Source organism: Cherax quadricarinatus, unplaced genomic scaffold (genome assembly GCF_038502225.1).
Source record: "Cherax quadricarinatus isolate ZL_2023a unplaced genomic scaffold, ASM3850222v1 Contig312, whole genome shotgun sequence".
NCBI lineage: Eukaryota > Metazoa > Arthropoda > Malacostraca > Decapoda > Parastacidae > Cherax > Cherax quadricarinatus.
In genome coordinates, this window is record NW_027195338.1 from 46,650 (window position 1) to 58,887 (window position 12,238).

The window sequence follows — 12,238 nt, forward strand, 5'->3', positions numbered from 1 at the left end:
CTGATGTCCATACAGGGGTAAAAGATATTGAAGAAACAGGAAAAATAAATACTCCAGCAGTGAATGCAGCTACAATAAATCCTAGCAAACAGAAGTACAATCTATGTAAATACTATGCCTAGGGTATCTGCTGGCACGGTATATCTGGTAAAACAGGTGGGACATGCACCTTTGACCATCCCAAAAAATGCCACACCCACATGACAACAGGAGAGTGCAACTTCCCTTCTTGCAACCTATTTCACTCAGAAATGTGTCACTCATCAATCCATGAAAGAAAATGTTACAATGCATACTGCCAGGCACATCATCTAAAGGGGACTAGAAGACACAAACCAGCCAGATTATGGGAAACAAAAGAGAGGAGCCACAACCTCTCCAGGGACAGAGGTGTTTTAGGGCCAGAATGGAAAACAGAGTGGCAAGAAATGACAATAATGCTACACGACCTGAAAATACTTCTGGAACAGAGGCATGGACGTTAGCCTCTACCCCAGAACATCAGATATTAGAGTAAGCAAATAAAACCCCCCTAAATTCCACCAATACGGCATTTGTCTTTGCAAACATACAGGGTCTAAAGCATTCACAGAGACCCACATAAAGGATCATTATGACAACGAAATATGGATCCCAGGTTATAACCTATTCCAATGTGACAGACTAAACAGGCAACAAAGGGGGGGAAGTGGCCTGTATGCCACGGAGTCGCTCATTTGCACAGAACTAAACACCTCAAACGATGTAGTTGAAGTTTTGGCAGTAAAGATCGAAAACCAAAACCTTGTCATTGTGGTAATATACAAGCCTCCAGATGCAATTTTCCAGCAATTCGAGGAGCAGCTTGAAAAAATTGACCACTGTCTGGAAAAATCTCCCAACTCCTGCCCTAAACACCTTACTACTAGGAGATTTCAACCTGAGACACCTAAAATGGAAGAGTATAGCAAACAATGTTTTAGCAGAGATCACTCCGGGAGGCAGCTCAGATGAAAATTTACATACACACGAACTACTAAATCTCTGCAACAAATTAACCTTAAACCAGCCAATAGTAGAGCCTACAAGACTAGAAAATACGCTCAGAAAATTCACTCAGATCACAGCATAATAAAAGTACAGACATGTATGCACAAGGCTCCTGACCAGCATAATGTGAGAAGTCATGAAGGTCTCTTCACGAAATTCAATTTCAATAACAAAAGCATACAATGGGACCAGGTAAACCATGTCCTAAATGAAACAAGCTGGGAAGATATCCTAAACAACACAGACCCGAACATCTTCCTTGAAAAAATGAATTCTGTGGTTCTTGAGATCTGCTCAAGACACATTCCATTAAGAAAAAGAAAGAGAAGATGTAAACTAGAAAGAGAGAGACGTTCCCTATACAGACGAAGGCGAGGAGTCACAGAGCTACTGAGTGGGGTCAATATATCTGAAATACAAAGGGAAGCACTAGTCAATGAAATTGCAAATATCGAACTTAAGCTGAAGGAATCTTACGGGAAACAAGAATCACAAGGAAGAACTAAAAACCATAAAAGAAACTGAAAAAAACACGTCTTCTCTTATGCCAAATCTAAGGTAAAACAACATCCAGTATAGGGCCCCTGCTTAGGGGGGATGGGACATACACAGATGATAGCCAAGAAACGAGTGAGATACTAAAGTCCCAGTATGACTCAGTGTTCAGCGATCCACTGCCCAACCTAAGGGTCGACAATCCAAATGAATTCTTTATGAATGAAACTCAAAATTTGGTCATCCCAAAACTCTCGGATATTATTATAACCACAAGATTTTGAAGAGGCAGTCAATGACATGCCCATGCACTCTGCCCCAGGCTCAGACTCGTGGAACTCCATGTTCATCAAGAGCTGCAATAAGTCCCTGTCACGTGCCTTCAGCATTTTATGGAGAGGGAGCATAGACACAGGGGTCATCCCACACACTAAAAACAGACATAGGCCCACTCCACAAAGGTGGCAGTAATGCAGTTGCAAAGAACAACAGACTGATAGCACTGACATCCCATATCATAAAAATCTTTGAGAGGGTTCTATGAAGCAAGATCGCCAACCACCTAGATACCCATCAGTTACACAACTCAGGACAACACAGGTTTAGAGCAGGTCGCTCCTATCTGTCCCAGCTACTGGACCACTATGACAAGGTCCTGGATGCTGTAGAGGATAAACAAAATACAGATGTAGTATACTCAGACTTTGCAAAAGCTTTCGACAAGTGTGAACATGGTGTAATAACAAACAAAATGCGGGATAAAGGAACAACAGGAAAAGTTGGTAGATGGATCTACAACTTCCTGACAAATAGAACACAAAGAGTAATAGTAAACAGAGTGAAGTCCCAGGCAGCCACGGTAAAAAGCTCTGTTCCACAAGGCACAGTACTCGCTCCCATTCTATTCCTCATCCTCATTTCTGACATAGCCATAGCTCTATGTCTTCCTTCGTGGATGACACCTGGATCAGCATGGCAGTGACCTCCATCGAAGACACTGCGAGACTCCAAGCGGACATCAACCAAATCTTCGAATGGGCCACTAAAAACAATAAGAAGTTCAACAAGGAGAAATTTCAACTACTCAGATATGGAAAACTTGAAGAAATTAAAAATGTGTCAGGGTATACCGCAAATTCTACCCATACAATAGAACGGAAAAGTAATGTGAATGACCTGGGAGTAATAATGTCAGAGGATCTCGCCTTCAAAGACAACAATGTATCTACCTCATCGGCAAGGAAAATGATAGGATGAATAATGAGAACCTTCAAAACTAGGGATGCCAAGCCCATGATGATTCTCTTCAAATCACTTGTGCTCTCTAGGCTGGAGTACTGATGTGCACTAACGGCCCCCTTCAAGGCTGGCGACATTGCAGACCTGGAGAGTGTAAAAAGAACTTAAACGGCACACATAAGGCACCTAAACTACTGGGAACGGTTGAAGGTCCTTGATCAGTATTCCCTCGAATGCAGGCGAGAGAGATACATGTTAATATACACTTGGAAGGTCATGGAAGGATTGGTACCAAACCTGCACCCGAAAATCACTCCACATGAAAGCAAAAGACTTGGCAGAAGATGCAACATCCCCCAGATGAAAGGCAGGGGCGCCACGAGTACACTGATAGACAACACAATAAGTGTCTGGGGCCCAAGACTGTTCAATTGCCTCCTATCATACATAAGTGGGATTACCAATAGACCCTTGGCTGTCTGACCAACCGAGCTGTGGTTCGTATGTCAGATTGCGTGCGGCCAGCAGTATCAGCCTGGTTGATCAGAGTCTGATCCACCATGAGGCCTAGTCTCAGACCGGGCCGCGGCGGCGTTGACCCCCAAAACCCTCTCCAGGTAATCTCCTGTAGGCTAAGGCGTCATGTGATTTTCGCTCACTACAAGGCAGGGGCCAAAACGACATGGGTTCAAATCCTCGGCCAATCGCAGTGTTGTTATTGATTCAGTACCATTTGTTCGTGGCCATAGTATATATATATATATATATATATATATATATATATATATATATATATATATATATATATATATATATATATATATATATATATATATATATACCAGTTACTAGTAACCAGTTACCGGTAGGTGACTCACTACCAACCGTCTGTGTGAATCACTGACTGTTATTCATGTTGCTGCTGACCATAGCATGTTTTTGAATGCCGTTCACCCGCTAGGCACTGGTGGGTCAGTCTGAGATAGGGAGCAGAGAGAGGCAGGGCAGCTGATGGTGCTCCCCATACTTTCTGTTATAATTATACGTACTAACCAGCCTACGTGAGTGTTTTTACCCCATCCACGTTATTGAACCCACATGACAATTTGGTGATAGCAGTGTGGGTGTGGATTTACGAGTATTTCAGACATTAGAAGATTGTTTGTGGGGTGCCGGCAGGTCAGAGGTGAACCGTTTCTGCCACCTCCAGCTAGCAGCTACCCTCACTCACCTCCACCCTGTGTACTCCAGCCTGCAAGCCTGTTGCAGCCGCTTTTCAAGCTTCCTGGCTTAGTTCGTGTGTTAATTGCTTCAATCTCCGAGGGGTTGACCCTGATTTTGCAATTAAGCCAGCCAGTAAGGCAGACTGTGGAAGTGAACGCTAGCCAGCCTGCCTCAGCCTATCATACAGCCTGTCTCCTGTCATCCACCTGCTCCTTCATGCTGTGTGCATCGTTACAAGCCATTCTCGTGGGTTAAGCCAGTCAGTCAACCAGCTTCTAACCCAGCTAAGAGAGAGAAGTAAGCCACGCAAGTTCTTCTGAAGTATTGTCTCATATATCGCTTTGTGCTCCCAGTTGGATGCAAGAGTGGTCTTCACCATCCCTGTGGCATATTGTGGCTTAGTTAATAAGCCACCTTCGTGATCGGTGAGACTGTGCGCCAGTGAGCGCCAGCGAGTTGATGCTTTACCCACCCGTCACCCACTCCCCACCTCATCTACCTGTGGGTTTTTTTCCACTCTTGTACCGGGTCCTAGTACTGTTTTGGCTCACATAATTGGTCAAGAGATTGTAGCTGTGCGCCAACGATAAAGACAGTTATGTGAGTTCACCTAGAAAGTGCATTTCTTCACGACAACAGTGTGAGTGTAGGAGGAATCATTACTCGTCACCGCCATCTACCACTCCATACCTCAGTGATAATTTTCTGTTTAGACATTTTCCTTGCATTTAAAGACAATTGCGTGTGTGAGACATTTACAGTGAATTTCTTGTGTACTCTAAGCCTTGTGTTTTCAGTGTAGACTCAGTGTTTCTTTGATTCATTATTTTTGCAATATTTTTCAGTGTTATCGTTTCACTTTTATATTTTTATCTGTGTTTTTTTTTTTATGCTACTCTCTGCCTTTATTAAGTATTTTTTTGTAGTGTTCAAGTGTATTCCTTATTTCTGTGAAGTATTTTATTCCTTAACCCAGTCATTCACTGCGTGTGAAGTAATTCATTCATTTTTTTACCTTGTATTCTTTCAGAATTGTATGCTCCAGTATTTGTCATTATTGTAGTTCATGCAGTGATATTCACCCCAGTATACTAAATTATCCATTTATTTCTATGTGTAACTTATTTTTTTTTCGTATGCCCAGCAGTGTCTCATTCCCTTGATCTTTTCGCAGACTTGTTTACCATTATTTTTGCCAGCAGTTTTTGTCGTATCAGTCACAGCAAGATATTGTTGTAAGAACATAATTGATAAATAAGTGTACAATCCTTGTTGTGTGTGCCCTGCCACTTGTAAGTGTTGTGTGCCCTGCCACTTGTAAGTGTTACACTTCCAGTTTTGTTTCTTGTTTTATTTTTATTCATAATTTTCTTATTTCTTTGAACAAATTCACTCTTAGTGTAATTTCAATTTCTTTTTTAACGTAAAGTGTTTTCTTTACTCTGTTTGAGTAAATTGTTTTGTCTAATTTACAATTCATTCACTGCCTGGATGAGGTAAAGTGCGGTCGTGCTTTGCACCCCTCTACTGTTTTCCCAGACGAGCTACTCAGTCAACAACATGGCGCCAGCTGTGCACAGGAGAGTGAATACGGTGGGCATTGAGCTCATTAGTGGGGCTTTAACGCCTACGTCAGTTGATGTGTTATTGCCCAAAATTGTAAGAGAGACATACGGCATCAGAGACGAGGATTTGTATGGAGTGGCACTGAACGGTGTGTATAAAATATTCGTGAAGGTGCTAACTGCTCAAGTATACGAGGCGTTGGTGAATCGTTATCAAGATGTCAGCATTAACGCAACACCGGCAGTGAGGGTCAAGTTGACGGATGTATCACGACATTATTCGTGGGTTAAGCTCCGCAACGTGCCTTTTGAGGCTGATGAAGTGGATATTCGCAATGTTTTCGAACGTTATGGAACTGTACATCTAGCCCAACCTGGTAAATGGGTAAAAGGAGCTTACACAGGATATCCTGAGGGTTCTTTCAGTCTCAAGATGACGCTAAGGCATCCTTTACCCTCGTATGTATATCTCGAGGAGTTTAGAACCCAGGTAATGGTAGCGTATGCTGGGCAGAGGCATACATGCCGACTGTGTGGCGAATATGACCATATGGCGGCAGATTGTGGCAAGCAGAATATGGCTCCTGAGCCGGCAAGGGGCGGAGCACCTGCGCATGAGAAACCGATGCCTAAGGAAGAATGGGGGCAAGGAGGAGGGCGTGGTCGCTTGTGGAGTGAAGAGGCGGTGGCTCCTGTGGAATCAGAAGTGGTGGTCCATGAATCACCTGGCCCATCAACAGTACAGTTGTCAAGTGAGAAGGTGCAGGGGGGCGCAGCAGTGCAAGCTATTGAGGAGGAGTTGGAGACGGTGATACAGGCTATGTTACAGTCTACGGAGGTGGAGAGTCACAGCGAGCAGGAACCTGAGATCAGGGCAGAAGGTGTGTGTGGGGGGGAGATCAGGTGGCACCTGTGATGGACAGTGCGAGTGCCATGGAAGGACATGGAGGCGGATTAAGGGTGGTAGAGGTAGAAGTTCATTGTGCTGGCTCTCAGGACTCAGATATGGAAACTGAGGGAGCTACAAGGAAAAGGGCAGCAACGTCAGATTCGGACGATGTTCTGACGCCGGCGCAAAGGCCAGGGAAAAAGACATGGAGTTATGGTACCCAGAGTGATTCTACGAGAGGGCCTCAACAGAAGGGGGGGGGATTGTTGGGAAGGAGGGTGGAGTGTGTGGCAAAAGCAAAGCCCAGGGGAATGGGAGGGAAACCTTAAACTGGCCTCAGGTGTGTAACAATAAATATTAATGGTCTGTGTAATGGTGTTAAATGTGAGTGCTTCAGGATGTTTTTGAATAGATACAAGGTTGACGTAGCTTTTGTGCAGGAGCACAATTTTAAGCTTGGTCGTGAATTAGTGGTGCCTGGGTATCAGGCTTATGTGTTGCCGTCTGAGCGTTTAAAAGGAGGCGTGGGTGTGTTGATCAGGGAGGCGAGCCTGTTTGTATTGCGCAGGAAAGAGGGGGGAGGGGGGAGAGTATTACATGTGGAAGGATGGTGGATGGGAGAGAGAGTGGCGTTTGTGTGTGTGTATGCCCCAGCAGAAAGTGACGTGAAAGTAAAGAGGGATTTTGTGCGGGAGGAGCTTGTGTACTACCTACGCACGTTACTGGCTGTGGCAATTGTGGGGAGGGGGGGATTGGAATTGTGTAGTTAAGAGGGCAGACGTGGAACCCAGAGGAGCGGGATATTGTTCCTCAGTTTTGGGGGGCCTGCTTAGAGATCTTCAGTTACGTGATGCATTCGGGGGAGGTTTGTGGGAGGTGGAACATACGTTTATAAGACTGGGATATGCAGCTCGTTTGGACAGGTTATATTTATCAGAGAGGGTTTTGGTAGAGTCTTTTAAAACTATTGAGATGGTGTCTTCCGATCATAGGGCGGTATTAGTGGAGGTGGGGTGGTATGCTTTGGCTTGTAGGCAGGGAAGTTACTGGAAACTGAACACGATGGTTTTGGGGGATAGAGAGGGAGTGGAAGGTTTTGAAGTATTTTGGGAACAGCTCTGTGCAAACAGAAGGACTGAGGAGGATGTGGTAGGATGGTGGGATAGTGTGGCTAAGGTAAGAATACGTCACTTTTATGTGAGGGAGGGCAAATGCATTAATCAATTGCGGTATGGTTTGTCAAATTATTTAAAATCTAGATTACGGGATTGTTACGAGGGAGGGGGGAGCGGTGGCCGGGGTGTACCCAGTGGAGGATATACACATGTTGAAGGAAAGGATAAGGGATTTACAAGAAGAACGGTTTGCGGCGGTATGGGTACAGGTGGGGTTGGACGAAGTACTCTGGGGCGACAAGCCATCGGCTTGTGTGCTGCAAGGACAAAAGGTACGACAGCAAACGACTACAATACCGGGATTGCAAGTCATTTCTTCGGTGGGGGGTTTTAGAGAGGGTCAGGTATTAAGGGAAACCACGGGGATGAGTGCATATGCAGGTAGATGGTTTGAGGAATACGGGAAAAGTAGTGGGGTGGATGGAGAGGTTCTTGGGCAGGTATGTGAGTATGTGCCGTGCAAACTGGGGAGGAGTGATCGGGAGGCACTGGGTGGGGCCATTGAGGAGGAGGAAATATGGAGAGCCCTTATGGACATGAGGAAGGGAAAGGCACCCGGGATCGATGGTTTACCATGCAAATTTTATGTACAGCACTGGGGTCTGCTTAGGGATTTCCTAGTAGGGTTAATGAATGCCATGAAAGAAGGAGGTAAGATGGGAGAATCGCAGGCAATGGCGGTGGTGGTGTTGGTCCCGAAGGGTAAACAGCAGAGTACCCTTTGGGATTACCGAGCCAGTTCGTTGCTTTGTGCTGATTATAAATTGTTCACGAAAATTCTTGGGAATCGGCTTAAATGTGTTGTGGGGAGGGTCGTGTTTGAGTCTCAGTTTGGGTTACCTGGTAGGTCGATGGGCGAAGGCCACGGGATCATAAAGGGGTTCCTGGAGGACAAGGAAAGGGGAAGAGGGGCGTTGGTGGTGTTGGATTGGCAAGGGGCTTATGACAGGGTGGAAAGAAAGGCTTTGAGGGATATTCTCCTACGACAGGGGTTTGGCGAAGAAATAGTGGGGTGGGTGGGTACGTTGTATTCAAACGCGAAGGTACGGGTGCAAATCAATGGGTGTGTGGGGGAGGGAGTCAACATGGAGCGGGGTCTTCGGCAGGGATGTCCATTATCGCAACTATTGTTTGCATGTATTCAGGATCCTTTTTATAGGATGGTGGAGGATCGTCTAAGGACACGGGGGGGAGGGTGAGCAGAAACCTTGGCCTGGTTTGGTGGACTATGTTGATAATAGAACTATTTTGGTGAGTGAGGAGATAAGGTTAGGACTTTTGGGGGAAGTTGTACACAATTTTGGGAGAGCGACTGGTATGAAGGTGAATCTGGAGAAGTCAATGATAATGGGGCTGGGAGAGTGGGCAGGGAGATTAGAATGGGGATGCAGTGTTGTGCAGCGGCGAACCGAGAGTCTGAAAATCTGCGGTGTTATATATGAGGCTGACCTGAGTGCTGCCAGGGTTAACAATTCGAATAGGATGGTGGAACAGGTGCAGTGTCGTTTGGGAATGCTGCGACCTCACCATTTAACCCTTAGGCAATGTGCAATTGTCATCAATGTATTACTATATTGTAAAGTCTGGTTTGTTTCGGCTGTGATGCCGTTAACAGGAACGGCAATCACGAGTATTCTTAGAATGGTGTTAAAATTTTTGTGGGGTTCAGTGTGCAACTGGTTGCGAAGGAAGGTAGTGACATTGCCGGTATGTAGGGAAGGGTTGGATTTGTTGGGCTTGAGAAAGCGCGTGAAATGTGTGTTTATTAAGAGGGAAGTGATGAGTGCAGGTGGATGGAGGGGGGATCATCTAGATAAGGTACATGCTCACCTGAGGAAATGGTATGGAGGGGCGGAAATGAAGGAATGTGAAACAGTGTTACGTGCCTTAGTGTTAGCCAGGGAACCGGGAAAAGTAAAGGTGGGAACTTTGTGTAAATTGTTAGAGGGACATGTAGTGGTGCCGGTTGAAGGGATCTACCCCATGTATGCCGGGATGTAATATGGCTAAGATTTAGTAAATTAAGGATACGACCTAGGACGCGTGAGGTTATGTATCATTTCCTGCATGGGATTTTGCCAACGGGAGCGATGCTCCGAGATAGGAGGGTCATCGAGGGTGGGGGTGTGGCAGATGCAGTGGTGAAGACAATGCGTATCATGTTGTATATTTTAATGAAGGTTTGGAGTGCATCAGGGTATGGATGAGTAAGGTAGTGGTGAAGGTGGGGGGTCAAGGTGTGTCGGTATTGCGAGCGTTGAGTCTTGATATGAGTGGTGTGGATGAGGGTGTGGTAAGGGGTTTAGCATATGTAATAGTGGACTACATATATGTTTTGTGGGGTATGAGGGGGAAGGAGGGTGGGGATGTGCTGAGAAGGACTTTGGCGGCGACGTTTTATCGAACTTTGTGTCGCAATAGAGACATTTTTGGAAAAAGGTGGGATGAGGTTTTTTCTGAAGGTTATAGAGGACTAAGAATAGGGAATTTATTGGCGTTATAAGGGGCCTTAACTGCCGGGGTGAGTAGGTTGGTAAAAGGCGCGGGGGGGGGTGTCAGGGGTATTCAACGGGCTCACCTCCTTGGGTATGCAGTGATGGGTGATTGGGTGTGATTGGGTGTGATTGGAGGTACTCGTGTGGGACTAGATGAGAGGTTGTGAAAGATTAGTTTTGCTTAGTTCCCTTGATGGGGAAGGTGGAAATAGCAGTTTAAATATATCACATTTATTAATATATAACCTATAAATTATATAACATGTATTGTTTGGTAGTGTATTATATTCCGCTTGTACTGCTCTTGCAATTGAATTTTAACCTTTCATGAGAATGTATTCTTTTTACTATGGTTCCTTGAAACTCTGAGTTATTTTTTGCCATTTCGTAACGTGTTCCTGCATCAGTATGAAGTATTACCTATTATGTAAACATGTGTGGATGAGGATTAGTTCTCTAAATTAATATTTTTGTATATATTTGTATGTAATACTAGATAGGCGCGTGCTAGAAGGCACAGTGATAGTATAGTCTTGTGGAATGTGTGTTACGTTTTGGTAAGTTTGTATGTGGCGTGTTAGGTGTTATAAGGAGGTTAGTGTTGTTAACTTACTAAAGTCTGATAGACCTTTTGGATAATACTTATTCATGTCGTAGTCTTGGATTCTTTAAAATATGTACATAACCTAGTATTGTACCGCTATGTAGCATGTGGTGTATTATCTTGTATTTTGTGCGTGAACTTCACGTTATGCAATGTTGTTTTGAAAGTTTGTATTTCATGATTGTCAACATTAATAATTTATATTATATTGGTGGTGTATGTGGAAAATTGCATTTATCTGAATGTATCATTATATACATAACAGTAAATGAACATAGATAATTATTATTTATCAGTTAGACAAGTAGGAATTTGGGACACCTAGGTCGCAAAAAATGTCCCCCTTCGTTACCTACCACTGTCATATCCACAAGTTGCTCTGGACCTATTAATTAAATGAAATATACATCACCAGGAATGCTGGTAAATATATAAATTTGCGGACTGTATATTAAAATTAAAAAAAAGGATTATATATACACACATTTATATAACAGAAGGAAAATATCTTAATATCACTCACCAATCTGACTGGAGATTAATGTGTATCATACTCAGAAAACCTCATTGTCTATCTATGAAAATAACACTGGCCAGGTTACTACATAAGACTTATCTGAGGTTCCTGGAGCTGTCTTGTCCAGTCGTCTGATATCTCAAGTTATGCAGGAATGCACATCCAACAATTTCGCCTCCTATTTGAGAGGTGTCAGCCCAATTTTAACCTCTAGAGCATGAAAAATTCTTCCCATTATTGTGAGTTTAGCAATGTGAATGCTTTTGTTTTGGCACAATACAAAGTGTCTATATTGGAGTATCATAGGCAAACTAATGACTAGTTAGGATTTATTATTTTAAGATTAAGATTAGTATTTCTGTGTTTATAGTCAGTGGGTGAGTGAGTGTAATTATGAACCATGTAGTTAGTTGTCGGGGTGTAACAGGGAGATAAGATGTTTTCTAAATGTAGTTTTGAAAGTGATGAATGTGTCTGCAGTTCTAGAGTTTTCAGGTAGGGTGTTTCAGATTTTAGATCCTTTGAAATACATTGAATTTTTGTAAAGGTTTAGTCGAACACGGGGAATGTCATAGAGATGTGTCTGGTGTTATGCCTGTGGATCCTGTCACAACTATCAAGAAAGCATTTTAGGTCAAGGTTAATATTGGAATTTAAGGTCCTGTAGATATAGAATGCACAGTAGTAAGTGTGGATGTTCTGAACAGGGAGTAAGTTTAGATCTATGAAGAGTTGGGGGGTGTGTTGCCAGGGATGGGATTTAATGATTATTCTTACTGCGGCTTTTTGTTGGGTTATTATTGGCTTTAGGTGTGTTGCTGCAGTTGAACCCCAAGCACAGATAGCATAGGTGAGGAATGAATATAGAAGTGAATGGTATAGTGTGAGAAGGGCAGTTTGCGGCACGTAGTATCGTATCTTGGAGAGGATCCCCACCGTTTTGGATACTTTTTTTGTTATGTGTTGGATATGGGTGTTGAAATTTAGGTTGTTGTTGAGGTATAGG

The 12,238-nt window shown here is 43.8% G+C and overlaps 1 protein-coding gene across 1 annotated transcript in view; it reads left to right on the forward strand.

The window, feature by feature from the left end:
- LOC138851311 (senecionine N-oxygenase-like) overlaps positions 1-12,238 on the forward strand; it is a 170,679-nt gene that overhangs the window by 13,848 nt on the left and 144,593 nt on the right. The window lies entirely within an intron of this gene.